The sequence below is a fragment of the Zootoca vivipara genome, chromosome 15 (genome assembly GCF_965207765.1).
Source record: "Zootoca vivipara chromosome 15, rZooViv2.hap1.1, whole genome shotgun sequence".
NCBI lineage: Eukaryota > Metazoa > Chordata > Lepidosauria > Squamata > Lacertidae > Zootoca > Zootoca vivipara.
The window spans coordinates 30,250,907-30,266,814 of NC_142598.1; positions in this window are offsets into that span (position 1 = coordinate 30,250,907).

The following is a 15,908-nucleotide window of genomic DNA, read 5'->3' on the forward strand; positions in this document are numbered from 1 at the left end:
ACTATGGGTTTGCTAAAATACGAATAGATCTTTACTAATACAAACGTGTTTTCTAATCTAAATATATCTTCTCTCAACATATGCATATGCATTTCTAAAAGTCTTAAAATGTGCATTTTTCCAATGCATTTGGAAATGGGTAGCAATATTCAGAGAAAGGCAGGATCTGAGGGGAAACTGCAGCAAATGAAATTACTAAAAAACAGAAGAACCTTTCCAAAGCAGAGAATGAAACCATGTTTTTTCCTTCCTCCTCAAATGGGAGGGAGGGGGTTAAGGGTGTCACATGGGGCCTGAAGGTCAAAAAGGAAGGGGGAGGAACTGGACTTCATACGCCTGCTTCTCCCTTGAGCTTCCTCTTGAGCTTCTTGCTTTGCTTTCCCTCCCTCCATGTATGCAGTGTGGCTACTTGTCTGTTGAAGGGGCGAATCTACTCATTGGAGGAACTCTGAAAGGTTTCTAAGCAACTCTGGGACTCCCGAGAGCAGGGGTTAGCAAACTTTTTCAGCAGGGGGCTGGTCCACTGTCCTTCAGACCTTGTGGGGGGGCGGACTATATTTTGAAAATAATAATGAATGAATTCCTATGCCCCACAAATAACCCAGAGATGCATTTTAAATAAAAGGACACATTCTACTCATGTAAAATCACACTGATTCCCGCACTGTCCGCGGGCCAAATTTAGAAGGTGATTGGGCTGGATCCAGCCCCTAGGCCTTACTTTGCCTACCCACGCCCCAGAGTATGGACTGAAAACCACTGAGCCAAGAATTCATTTTAGCTAACCATCAGAAATATGGCTTGGCTTAGATCCATGGCTTGTATCCAGAGTAGCGCCTATGTGATAGGATTGTCATATTTTGAAGTGCAAAAAAGAGGGCACATTTGCCGACTTCTAACTATGGATCTCTATGGCGACTCTCATTTTACATAGCCATGAAAAAGGGGATGTACCCTGGAAAAAGAGGACATGTGGCAACCCTACACAGGGTTCCTTCTGTTGGCTGAAGACCTGAGAACCTGTGGGAGTTCTCTCTTGGATAAGAGGGATGGAACATTGACCTGTGCCCCATTTCCCTGCAGTTTCCATGTCAGGCCCAACACTTGGGATAGGGGAAAAAATAATTCCATCAGCTTTTCACAGGGACTAACCTGAACTGATGATTCTGAGCTTGCTTGCAGATCAGAACATAACTCCAAACTGGATGGTGCACTTCTGTGAATGCTGTGGTTCAGTTTCAGTGATATATATATTGATGTGTGTGTGTGTGTGTGTGTGTGTGTGTGTGTGTGTGAAAGTTATGCCCAAAATGCATTTTACATAAGAAATAAATATAATATATATATGTGATTTAACAGTTGATTTTTTTGTGTGTGTGTGTTCTTTCAGAAAAGGAGAGGAGAGAAAGAAGCTATAACTGAGCACCAGTCAGATTAAACAGAATAGAATTGGGGCCCTCAGTCCATTCCTACTCCCACTTTTCCAGAAGAGGAAGAAGAAGAAGAGGAGGAGGAGGAGGAGGAGGAGGAGGAGGAGGAGGAGGAGGAGGAGGAGGAGGAAGAAGAAGAAGAAGAAGAAGAAGAAGAAGAAGAAGAAGAAGAAGAAGAAAAAGAAGAGTAGTTTGGATTTGATATCCCGCTTTATCACTACCCTAAGGAGTCTCAAAGCGGCTAACATTCTCCTTTCCCTTCCTCCTCCACAACAAATGCTCTGTGAGGTGAGCAAGGCTGAGAGACTTCAGAGAAGTGTGACTAGCCCAAGGTTACCCAGCAGCTGCATGTGGAGGAGCAGAGATGCAGACCTGGTTCACCAGATTACGAGTCAACTGCTCTTAACCACTACACCACACTGGCTCTCAAGAGGGTCATTCAAACCTTGGAAGATACCCCCTTCTCTCCCCTTCCATGAGCAGAACCTCACTTATGGGATCTTCACATCCAACACCATTGTTCACCACTGGCGATTTGTTTCTAGGAGTAAGACCTTTGCTATGTAAATAAAACTGCAGAGGATCTAGGGGACAAAACAACATTTCCCCTTCAGTTCTCCGACGCTTTTATTGCTTCAAGGAAATTCACGAGAGAACTCCTGGCTGAACAATATCATATGATGGACAGTCCTATCTCAGCCTCACTTAATAAAAGGCATCTCACAGATATGGATTATGATAAGCCTGCCATTCATAATCTTGGTCGGGATGATATTACAACGGATTTTACAAAACCACAGCAGGAGGAGTAATGCCCCCTCTGTGCCAATCAATGAGGGCAATGTTATATTTTGATGTTACAGAAGCTTTTACAGAGTGTTGTAATGGACAATATCTAGCAGCACCTTCCCAGCCCTAAGATATCTATTGAGCTGTAAAATGGATTTGAAAAGAGAAAGAAAGAAAGAAAGAAAGAAAGAAAGAAAGAAAGAAAGAAAGAAAGAAGGAGGGAGAGAGGGAGAGAGGGAGAGAGGGAGAGAGGGAGAGAGGGAGAGAGAGAGAGAGAGAGAGAGAGAAAGTGTTATGGCATCTTAAAGAGATTACCTACCAGCCTGAAAGAGAGTTACAGATCTCCTTTAGGGTGTACAAACACCCACACACACCAAGAAACATCTCTAGACTTGTCAAAAAATATTTGGGCTTCCTTTGGGATTCCTCTGATGTTTAACCTCTAAAAGGATCTACAAACGTTTACTTCACCCCACCCCCTTTAGGTATCAGGTGACAACCTAAGGAGGTATAGAACAGGCATCCCCAAACTTCGGCCCGCCAGTTGTTTTGGACTACAATTCCCATCTTCCCTCACCACTGATCCTGTTAGCTAGGGATCATGGGAGTTGTAGGCCAAAACATCTGGAGGGCCGCAGTTTGGAGATGCCTGGTATAGAATCTTCCTCACCATCACCCCTTCCAAATGTTATTTTGAAAGTCTTACCCCAAACTCATTGGGCTTCCTTGAAATTCCCCAGAGGTTTTGAGACTGGACAGTTGCCCGCAAGACAAATAAAATTTAAAATTTAAAAAAATTAAAAGTCACCACGTGATTTTGCTTCTGGGAAAAAGCTTGAAATTTATTGGGACTAAACTATGTTACAATAGAAAGTTATTTATTGCATCTGTTTGAACTGCTTTCTGCTACATTTGGATCTGAGGTTTGGATTTGGATTTCATCTGTAACTATCATTTATCACAGCATCAGATTCAAAGGCAAGATGTATCAGGTTTGCCCATCAGTTTATTATAATCTCTACTGGCAAGCTCTTGGGAGGAAACCTACTGTGAAGTTTTCCATTCATTAAAAGTCTATGGAAAGAAGGGCAGAGGCACTGGAAGGAACAGCTTTGGCCTGGTGGTAACATATACTGTATTTTTCCATGTATAACGTGCCCCTGTGTATAAGAAGCCCCCTATTTTGGGGGACTCAAAAGTAAGAAAATGGGGGAAGATTGTCCAGAGTTGTTGAGCTTTGGGGGGGGGGTTGCCTTGAGTTGTTCAGGGTTTTTTTTGGGGGGGGGGTTGAGATCGCTTACCCGCCTGGCCAATGCTGCCAATATCACACGTCACAGGAGCCAACTATCTTCTGCCCAATCGGCAGCAGCCGCCAATCGCCCACACAACTGCCACAACAACAGCCAATCGACACCAGCCCTTGAGGCAGCAACCAATCACCCGAACAATCGCCGCTGAAAAAGTACTCGTGGCACCAAATAATCACCCACCCCCACTCTGCATTACCCATGGATAAGACGACCCCTAATTTTTAACATTAGTTCAACAACAACAAAAAAGTCATCTTAGACACAGAATAGTATGGTATGTACTTAGGAAGCTGCCTTAAAATGAGTCAAATCTTTGCTTGGGAAAAATCTGAAGCTCAGTGCTAGGCAGGTAGGTAGGTTGGAAGAGAAATACGCTGTACAGTGGTACCTCAGGTTACAAACGCTTCAGGTTACAAACTCCCCTAACCCAGAAATAGTACCTCAGGTTAAGAACTTTGCTTCAGGATGAGAACAGAAATATTGCTCCGGTGGCATGGTGGCAGCAGGAGGCCCCATTAGCTAAAGTGGTGCTTCAGGTTAAAAACAGTTTCAGGTTAAGAACGGACCTCCAGAACAAATAAAGTTCTTAACCAGAGGTACCACTGTAGTTGGCATTTAAAAGATAGCTTAACTAATTCAAACCTTCCAATACCAATACGTGAACCAAAACACAGCCAGCCTTTGAAATTCACTCGTCTGCAAATTTTGCAATGCAGTTTTCCATCCAAGTACTGTCTACAAAAATGGATTTGTGTATGCAAAACAGGCATGAAAAAAACATATATAATACAAATTACATAAATTCACATATATTAGTGAAGATAACAAACATGATACAAAGATGATTTATAGGAACCTGATTGCAAAAAAAATGATATATTCAGAGAGATTTTCATGAAGAAGAAGAAGAAGAAGAAGAAGAAGAAGAAGAAGAAGAAGAAGAAGAAGAAGAAGAAGAAGAAGAAGAAGAAGAAGAAGAAGAAAGAAAAGAAAGAAAGAAGAGGATGAGTAGTTTGGATTTGATATCCTGCTTTATCACTACCCTAAGGAGTCTCAAAGTGGCTAACATTCACCTTTCCCTTCCTCGCCCACAACAAACACTCTGTGAGATGAGTAGGGCTGAGAGGCTTCAGAGAAGTGTGACTAGCCCAAGGTCACCCAGCAGCTGCATGTGGAGGAGTGGAGACGCGAACCCGGTTCCCCAGATTACGAGTCTACCGCTCTTACCCACTATACCACACTGGCTTTAGATGAAGACTTTTATCTAAAAACTGATAATAATAATAATAAATCCAAAGCAAGTTTTGAAGGAATTCTTGGCTAAGGTTTAAGATGAGTACCAAAACGTGCTGCCTTTCTCATCTTTTAAAAACTTTTTTTTCTTTTTAAGAAAGGTATTTTAAGTATAACGTTGAGGGTTTGAGATTTGCATTTCAAGTGTAATTTAAATATTTTTTGGACTTAGATATACTTACTCATTTTAGCTCAAATATAATTGATGCTGTTCTTCAGTGTATACATGTTGTCTGATGTATACAGAGCACCAGAATCCTTTTTGTTCTTTTTAAACACTTGCAAGGAGCGATCCTACATACCCTGAAGGCAGATTGACCATTAATGTCAACTAACCATCCCCAGCTATTAACAAGCAATCAAGCAAACAAAAAATGGCTTCTACTTCACATCCATTATAGCACTAACCTCAATTCTTGCTATAAAAGAAAGATAACCTTTATCGGATTCTTTCATTATGAGAAGTGTGAAGTAAAGGAAAGTGAGACAGAAAAGCATTTCATGAACAGAAATGGAGCCATGGGTAATTAAAGGCAAATCCACACATTTCCCACACCTGACAAGTTTAGTTGCAATTGACATTTCTTAAGGCTTTTTTTTTATAAAAAAAATGTAGCCAAGCAAATGTGTGATATTTCAAAACTCTATCTGAAGTGTCACGAGGAATATTGAGGGCATTGTTAATCCATTGAAGGCAACTCTAATGATACCAGCTTTACCAATAACTTCAGGAAGATGTATATATTTTACAAGGATGATAGTGTTATTATACACCTCATTCCGGGGGCTGGAAACATGGTGCCTGCAGGTGCCACCAGTTTGGGACCAGTGCCACCAGTATGGGACAAGACTAGCTGTCTTCATACAAATTTAGTATGGAGGAGAATATTTTGATCATGCCATCTCCTTACATACCTGCTGAACTTCTTAATCTAATTGTTTTAATTGATTTTTAAACCCTTTTACTGTTGTGCCTTCAGATGGGCTTGTTTTATTTTAATTTTTTCAATGGGTGCTATTAATGATAGAATTGCTTTATTGCATCTTTTAATTAAGTATGGATTTCATCATTGACTTTATGCTTGTAAACTGCTTTCAAGCCACTAGGTGGTATATAAATCAAATAATAAAAGTGAAGAGGAAGAAGACGAAGAAAACAGAAGAAGAAACTACAACAACAGCAACAACAACACAATGCTATAAACTGAATCCACTGAAATTATTACGCCCTCGGGCCATAGAGATAGCTAATACCTTTCTCAGGCACATAGGTGACAGATAGACAGGAAGGCAGAAGTTAGGCTGAAGACTGGTAATCTGACAACAAAGATGAAAAAAAACCTGGTGTTCTTCAGAAAGAAGCTCCCCATATTGAGGGAAAGCAGGCAATTTAGAAATCTAGTATCAGCCAGTAGCACCAGATTTGCCTTCAGATATCACTTGACTCCATCAGCTAGAAAGATTCTTATCCAGTGTTTCAGATGAAACTTGAGTCATATGGGAAGCAGAGCAGTGGCATAGCAGGGGTGGGGGCACAGGGGCAGTTGCCCCGGGCACAAAATTGTTGGGGATGCAAAAATTCAGCACCCTTAATACAGATGTGTGCTTCTGTCACTGGGCTCCATTAAAATCACTTCTCCATGAGAACCAGGAAGTGACCTCTCCGGACAACGGAACGAATATTATTTTCTTATCCCTGTAGCTGTTATCCCCTAGGTGACACAGGCGCTGTTAGGCAGTTGAATGTGCATGCGTACTCCGTCCATTTCCCTCCTTCCCACCCGCCACCCACATGGACACGGGCATTGGCCACCCAAGATACACCACTGGATCAAGGAAGGGCCTTAGCTCAGTGGAAGAACATCTGCTTCCTCTGTTCCTTTGATATAATGTTGGATCTGCAGCATTACAGGTTCAAGCTAAGCAGCAATTATTTGCGCCTAAAGCTTTCGCATATGACCATTTATTAAAACCTAGACATGGTAGAATTCTCCTTTTTCTAAAAGATCACCTGATGTGTATAAACTGGCAACAGTAGCTGCTAACCTTTTTAGCATATGGCGTTTTAATTTTATCATGATTCCCGTTTGACAATTAATTCATTTTCTTTTTTAAAGAAATTGAAGGAATGAGTAGACTTAATAAACTCATGTTAACTGAACTCTGTGCCAATCAGACATAATTACAATTCTCTCTTATCTTTCGGTTTTTTATTTCAGGTGGTCCTGGAGGGACGTCGATAAAAAAAGAAGAAGAAACTCGCAGAAATAGGAAGAATGATAACAGAAGGTGTGTGTGTGTGGGGGGGGGGGTGCTGTGCATTTGGCACATTGCTGGGGAGTCACCTCCCCAACTGGCCTGCAAGGTTGTTTTGGCCAAGCCATGCCTTCCTGGTCTACGTCTGATGCCATAAATGACATGGCTGGAGAAATGGTGTATGTGGACCTGTAACACAGTGATCAAATCCGCTGATCGCCAAGGCTTGCAAAGTGCTGTGCAAAGTTCTTGGTGTAACATAAAATGGTGCATGGCGCTTTTTGCAAGCCTTTACGATCAGCTGATTTCAAACCATGCAGTCCAAACCAGCTCTCTCCACTCTATCAGTGGGGGGGGGGCAAGGGGTGGGGGTGGGGAAAGAAGACTCCAGCCTGTTGGCTGGATCCGGTTCCTTACTGCTGGTTTAACAAGTCATGTGACCTCCAAACCAAGGAGATGAGTAACTATACCACCTTTAGAAGACTTCTGAAGGCAGCCCTGTATAGGGAGGTTGTTTAATGTTTAATGTTTTATTATGTTTTTATATCTGTTGGAAGCTACCCAGAGTGGCTGGGGCAACCTAGTCAGATGGGTTGATATAAATAATAAAATTGTTGTTGTTGTTGAATAGGATATCCTATTTTCATCAGAGAAATGTTGGAGGGTATGCTAGTCAGATGGGTAGGATACTGCTGCTGCTGCTGCTGCTGCTGCTACTACTACTACTACTACTGGAATAGGACATCCCTATTTTCATCAGAGAATGTTGGAGTGTATGCAGATGCTTTCATTAGATTTTCTTAATAAAATAAAAAAGACCTTCCACAAAGGGAAAGACACCACTGGATGCACCTCAGTAATATTTTCCTTACGAGTGAAATCAGGATTAAAACATTTATGGCAGGTTGTCAAAAATTGAATTGGGTTGTCACAGGGTAGACGAAACTGCTTTTTAGACAGAACCAACCTATAGGTTGCCAGTTGCCCACATCAGGGGTGTACCCAGGGTCAAAACTAGGGGGGGGGGAGCAAGCCATGGTCATTCAGGTTGTGACATTTCAGCACGGAAAAGGCGAATGAAACCAAAGTTTTAAGAAAATTATATATCATTATAGGAGAGGCAACTCTGGCTTACTTTCCTTTTTGGAAAAGAGGTTCAGAGATAAAATAAACCAGCGATCAGAAATAAAGCAACTGGGGAGAATTGGCTGCGTACAAGTTGGTGCGCGTGCACGCGCACGGGCAGCCCAAAAGGAGTGAGGTCTCACCATTGCAGGGAGAGCAGCCTGGGGGCCCCCACCATGGTACAGCTGCCCCGCTGTTCACGTGGTCGGCTGCATATGCTCTGCGGCAGCTCTTCACACCGTCGTCTCCTCCGGATAAAGCCGAAGCAGACGTCTCGCACGGCGGGGAAGGAGTGCACTGCCTTGACCATTCGCTCCGTCCCGCTTCTTTCACTACCTATCCAGCGCTGACATAGATTCCTCTACCAGTCGCTAGGTGCCTCTAGATACTTCTCTGTTTTTACACCATTTCAGTGTAGTAAACAACTGATTATTTGCCATCGGCCTACCTAATTTCGTTTCGTTTCATCACTTTATAACCATTTAATATATATTTTTTGCTTCTAGGGGGGCAGCTGCTCCCCCTGCCCCTCGCTGGGTACGCCCATGGCCCATAGCTGCCAAGTTTTCCCTTTTCTCGCGAGGAAGCCTATTCAGCATAATGGAATATCCCTTAAAAAAAGGGATAACTTGGCAGCTATGCCATGGCCCACATGGTTCTCTTTTTAATCTGCAAGAAAATGGCAGCTGTTTACATTCTCTCCTTTAAAAACCAACAAATGGTTTTTGTTTGAGCAGTGGTCAAAGTCATATTAATTGTCACGAATCTTTAAAGGCACTATTTCAAGATGCTGGCCTGGCCAGAATAATCATGGGGATGGATAAAAAGTGTGGCTGAAATAGGGATGTCAGGCCTTGTGAACTTTACAAAGAGATTCCCAGTCTGAGCTTCACTGCTGCAAACTACTGCTCTTGAAAATTTACTATCTACTGTAGTTCGCTTATAAAAGTCTAGAACTGATGGATCCCGGGTGATGCCGATGACAGCAATACTATAAAGGTGACAAGAATCAGTTTGGCATAATGCTTAATTTTATGGCAGACTAAGATGGTGCCACATCGTGCCTTACAACATTATAAATATGCTGTAAAAAAACACATAAAATGTTATAACTTGGTTTTGAAGGTTATGGTTGGCTCATTCAGCAACCAAAGAGAACTGCTTGTTAAATTTATCTAATTAGGCTATTTATACCTAGGTGCAAATTCTGCAAGTGTACCCTGCATATAGGCTTCAGCTTGTATGTAGAAAGCACTTTTTACTTTCAATTTCTTTACTATTCCTATGACACGGGGAAGGACTGGCTATGGTTGCCACAATTGATTTTGTTGATTTAGAACATAGAAAGGGGGAAAGTTACTTTTAAGAGGCAAACAGAAATTCGTGCTCTAAAGGTTCCCAATAAATAATACAGAGAATAATTTAAGTGAATAAATGAAGGTGAGAGCAGGAGATATAGAAATCCATTTTAGGCTAATAAACTGGCAGCTATCTATAAATGTGAGTTAATGAAACATTCAGCTAAACCAAAAGTGTTGGGGATGAAATTTGCACTGGGAGGGAAAATCCTAGGAGGAATAATGTCTAATCAGGGCTTAGTGAGTTGATCGACCTTCTTGTTCACTAAAGTTACTCAACAACACCAACAAGCATTTTGAAACTTGATTATTTTTCTGACTCCCAGAACCTTCAATGTCAACATTTTGGTACCATGTTTATACACATCCCTGACCCCACACATTACATTTTGACATGCACACTAAATGTGCCACTACAGTGGCATGATATTAAATGCAGAATCATGGTTTGCCGTGGAGAAGCTGGCCTGTACTGATAAAATCATGGAAAATTCACAGAAATCACTGAGTCTCAATCTTTGCTAAAATAAATAAATAAATAAATGCATTTATTACTATAAGGAGCAAAATGGCATTGAAGAGTAAAACGCGTCTTGAATTGCCAAAATGCAGTATTTAGAAACAGTAAAGTAGCATGTGGGGATGGCCAATGGGGGCAGTAGCCCCGGGCACAAAATTGTTAGGGGTGCAAAATTTAAACCTTCAGTGCTGACTCAATTTACCCCAGAGGATGCTCAAATTCAAATGGTATGCGTTTGAATCATACACGAGTAGGGAAAAAAGGGTGAGCCTTAGGAATTGAAGGGAAAATTCCTGGAAGACCTGCTGGAAGAGAGAAGTCATAATCATAGGAGACTCCCATTCACAGAGCGGTCTGTCCTACTCTGTTACTTTGGCCACTTAGAATAAGAAATCCCGCTTTATCACTACCCGAAGGAGTCTCAAAGCGGCTAACATTCTCCTTTCCCTTCCTCCCCCACAACAAACACTCTGTGAGGTGAGTGAGGATGAGAGACTTCAAAGAAGTGTGACTAGCCCAAGGTCACCCAGCAGCTGCATGTGGAGGAGTGGAGCCTTGAACCTGGTTCACCAGATTACAAGTCTACCGCTCTTAACCACTACACTACACTGGCTCTCTCTTTTCTTAAGTAAGAGAAGATGGTGCTAATGTACCCGTTGTTGTTTTCCTCCTCTCCCACTGAGCTTCCTTCTTCCTTCTGCCTACTCTGCTCAATAAAAACGAGTTCCTGGTTACACTGATCACATTCCCAGTACTTACAGGCTTCCTGGCACTATGGCAACTGAGCCATATTTTTCTGCCATCTTGTTCTCCCTGTTGGCTAGGCTTAGTTTTGGCAGCACTGCTTATGCAACCTGGACATTATTCTCCCAGAAATCATTGGGGTCTGTGTCCTTTGTTCCAGTGGGTGATGAGGGGGTGGCCTTCTGCTTGATCCAGATAGAGGCATCGCCTTCAGACCCACCCACCTCAACAATGTACTGGATGAGGAGGAATGGATGCAATGGGGCAGGGGAGAGAATTGGAGCACATTCTGTTTGTTTCACATTTAACTGCATGTAAGGATATTTTATATGCCTGTTGTCTTTGTCCATGGAGTTTTCTTGGTAGGGATACTGGAGTGGCGTGCCAGTTCCTTCTCCAGGTGGATCACGTTTAGTCAAAACTCTCCACTATGACCTGTCCATCTTGGGTGGCCCTGCACGGCATAGCTCATAGCTTCTCTGAGTTAGTCAAGCCCCTTCGCCACGACAAGGCAGTGATCCATGAAGGACCTTTGCCAACAAAGGTCCGTATAGTTAAAGCTATGGTTTTCACAATAGTGATGTATGGAAGTGAGAGCTGGACCATAAAGAAGGCTGATCGCCGAAGAATTGATGCTTTTGAATTATGGTGCTGGAGGAGACTCTTGGGAGTCCCATGGACTGCAAGAAGATCAAACCTATCCACTCTGAAGGAAATCAGTCCTGAGTGCTCACTGGAAGGACAGATCGTGAAGCTGAGGCTCCAATACTTTGGCCACCTCATGAGAAGAGAAGACTCCCTGGAAAAGACCCTGATGTTGGGAAAGATTGAGGGCACAAGGAGAAGGGGATGGCAGAGGATGAGATGGTTGGATAGTGTTCTCGAGCCACCAACATGAGTTTGACCAAACTGCGGGAGGCAGTGGAAGACAGGAGTGCCTGGTGTGCTCTGGTCCATAGGGTCACAAAGAGTTGGACACAACTGAACGACTAAACAACACAAGAATATTTTGTGTCCTGAATGATAAAAGGTCTAATAATTTTTCATACTTACCTAATCAATTTAATCTGTTTGATTCACATACTAATGACAGAAACATTGAAATGGTATTCTGAGACAACAGGGATCATTTGAACGCCAAGTGTTGCTCAGACAGTATTAGCATAATTTCTTGGGAGAATATGAACTAAAGCAGTTTGTAGTGAACAGCTTGTCAATATTTTATTTGCTGCAGACTTCTCTCCCCGCCCCCCACCCGCCACTCTGTAGGCAGTTCTTTGAAGTTGCAATTGCACAATGCAAAATCGATTTCTGAAGCCTGGACTTTAAATACACTGAAAAGAGAGAAAGTTAATGTGCTTGATGTAGGGAGTTTTCACACAAGAGCAAAAAGCAAACCTCCACTGAATTAATGTGAATTACTGTTGATAAGTAGGGATGCATCAAACCAGCACTTTAATTTCTGTGCATTTCATTCAGCCTTCCTGCATTTCTGTTTGTTTGTTTGTATGTATGTGTGTGTGTGTATCTTGGCATTCAATGTTTAGGACAATATTTATCCACAAGAATAGAATAGTCAGACATAAACTATTGTTGCATATTGCATGTGTATTTTCTGCAAACGACTCGCCTGGGCACAATGTTCTTCATTTAAAACACAAACTATCTCTAATAGCAGAATAAAGACTGCTTACCATGATTCTGATAATGTTGCCAGAGAGTTGAGGGAGGGAAGCATTAGTCCATAGGGTTGCCTGATGTATTGCTTGTGGTATTGCTCACCAGCTTTCAAATTTAAATGGGGCAATCAGAGGCTCAGAGGAGGGGGGCGGGGGTGATGCTCTGTTAGTGGACCTGGCTGAAGTAGTTTTCAGTCAGGTCTACTTGCGGGACATAAAACATGGCTGCACAGGTACCTGGCAAGGATAGTCTCAATTGGTCCTCCCAACCTGTATACTGTGGTTCTGGCCAGTGGTAAGGAGGCAGTGCCCAAACATGACATTGATGTGGAATTGACTGGTCACCATATTTATTTATTTTTTAAATAATATTTATTCATTTTATAAAAATACAAAAATACACAAAAAAGAACATGAAACACAAAAATACAGAAAACAACAAAAAAAGAAGGGGAAAAAAACAAAAACAAAAAAATCATATTTATAATTCTTAAATCCTAACTTTAGTAACTTCCTTGTGTCCGCCCTCACTGTGTTTCATTGTAGATCATCTTTAGTAAGTTATATATCATAATTCCAATCATCTTATATCTTCTTGATATTCTTGACATTCTTAATTAACACTTATACCTAAATCTTTATCTTATCCTAAATCTTGAATCTTAAAATATCTTAACATATCTTTCTTCTACAACCTCTAAGTACTACCAAATCTAAATAATACACTTCCAATATTATAATTCTTCTTTATATGAACTTTAAACTTCTTCCATTCTTCTTCCATCGACTCTTCTCCCTGATCACGTAGTCTCCCGGCCAGTTCCATAAATCCAATCATCTTCATTTGCCATTCGTCCACTGTTGGTACTTCTCTCATCTTCCAGTTCTTAGCTATCAAAATTCTTACTGCTGTTGTGGCATAGAGAAAAAAAAACATAAATATCTTTTTAAGGAATTTAACTATTCCAAATAAAAAGGCTTCTGGTTTTTTAATAAAGGTGTTTTTCAACACTTTTTTCATTTCATTATAAATCGACTGGTCATCATATTTAGGGCCAGGAATGAATTTGCCTGCAGATGTATTGGGCCGGCCTGTGGTTTTGTTTTTGTTTTTACCTTCCTCATATCAATTGTCACAACCTTTGGTAGAAAAAGGCACTGGGTTGGAACCTAGGTTGGCTAGATGGTGCTCCACCCCACCAAAATTATACAAAATTCTGGGCAACTCAGTAGCAGGGCCGGCTCTAGGTAGACCCCCGGTGGCTCAGGGCACCACGGCGCCGGCCCGCCAGGAGGGTGCCGCGAGCTGCACCCGCCCAGTCGGCCGGTTCTACAACCGCGCTGTGCCTGCCCGCCCGCCGCGCTGGGAAATGGAGCGGGGGGTGCCGGAGGTACCCGTCGCTCCACAGCGCCAGGGGCGCTTAAGACGGCCCTGCTCAGTAGATTCCCCAGCTAGATCCTCCCGTCATTCATCTGCATCCAACCAGACCATGACAGTAATGTAAGACAGGAGCTCCCATTTCTGGGGCTTTTCAGAAACCTTGCCAGCTTTGTAATGACATATTCATCAGTTGGTAGGTTCTAGAGATGAGGGAGGATAGAGCTCACACTGCGACTTTGAGGAAATTCATCTGGGTCCTATCTCTCAAAGCAGTCCTCAGAATGGAATGGAGATTTGCAGTTTGGTCTGCATATCTGTTTTGTATCTTGATTTGTGTAAACCACCCTGAGCCCTGGTCCGGCAGGAGGAATTAATACAAGGACACTGCTACTAATAATTGACAGTGTGTAACACTCACTAGGGACCCAGGTGGCGCTGTGGGTTAAACCACAGAGTCTAGGGCTTGCTGATCAGAAGGTCGGCGGTTCGAATCCCTGCAACAGGGTGAGCACCCGTAGCTCGGTCTCAGCTCCTGCCCACCTAGCAGTTCGAAAGCACATCAAAGTGCAAGTAGATAAATAGGGACCGCTCCGGCAGGAAGGTAAACGGCGTTTCCGTGCGCTGCTCTGGTTTGCCTATAGAGCGAGATGAGCGCTGCAACCCCAGAGTAGGACACGACTGGACCTGATGGTCAGGGGCCCCTTTACCTTTTAACACTCACTAATGGAGAGGGTCTGTAGCTCTGCCATAGAAGACCTGCTTTGCATGCAGAAGCTCCCAGTTTTGATCCCATGCATCTCGAAGTAGGGCTGGGAAGGTGCCTTGACTGAAATCCCACAGAGCCACTCCCAGTTAGCATTGGCCACGTTGAACTGAATGGACCAACAGCCTGGCTCCTATGTTTCACCCTGTGCAATGCCCTCCCATCAAAGGTCAAGGAGATAAATAGCTATACAACTTTTAGAAGACATCTGAAGGCAGCCCTGTATAGGAATGTTTTTAACGTTTGATGCATTGTTATGCTTTTCTATATGTTTGGAAGCCGCCCAGTGTGGCTGGGGCAACCCAGTCAGATGGGTGGGGTACAAATAATAAAATTATTATTAATTATAAGTGGAAGATCTTTTTTTTAAGTGTGTTGAGAGATTAACTTTTCTTTGTTTGCCTTTGTATGAAACTAACTAAGAGAGTAACCTACATGAATATGTAGCAGAGGCTGGCCCCGAGGAGTGGTTTGAGAGTGGAAGTTGTCAGAGAGGAAGGAGGATGCAAAGGGAGTAACTCAGCCAGCTCCTGGCTTTCTCTTAAATAATGAATTCTCAAAACAGAAATAAAAACGCAGTTCATTTTAAGGCGGCGGCGGCCGGGGGTGGGGGGTGGGGGAGTTGACAATAAGAAAAATGTAGCAGGAGAAAGCCATCTGCTGATGATGCTAAAGGTTCCATGTACACAGTCCCTTGAGTTCTTTTAGCCAAAGAGAAAGTTACAACTGTGTTTGCGGCAAAGTACAAAAATAGCTTTGTTTCTTTTGCCACCTCTATCCGTCCATGTCTTGGGTAATATATGAATTTGCTATGACAGCCATGAATAATTTAGAAATTGTTCTTGCCTGTCCTATGCCTAGTTTAGTTTGGATGCATAGAACATTTAATATTTCATGCCAGAAGCCTTTTTCTTTACGCATAACACACACACACCCCCACACACTTCACCTCATTTCTATGAGCTGAATAGCTCCAGGGAACCTTTAGATGACCCTCCCTTCCTTTCATTGCCCTCCATTAAACAGAATATTTTAAGAGAGGGTTTGGGATGCATTAACATTATTTATTAAACATCTTAATTACTTTGTTTCAGCTTTCTAATGATTTCAAATCAGGTATTGAGTTTGTCGCAAGACCTCTGGAGGGTTTTCAGCATGGGGAAAAAAACCTGGGGCAAACGATCCTATGGAAATACAGTTTTGGGGATAATGTTTTTTTAAAATGTGTAGTGATCTCCTGCTTGCATGCCATGGTTGCCA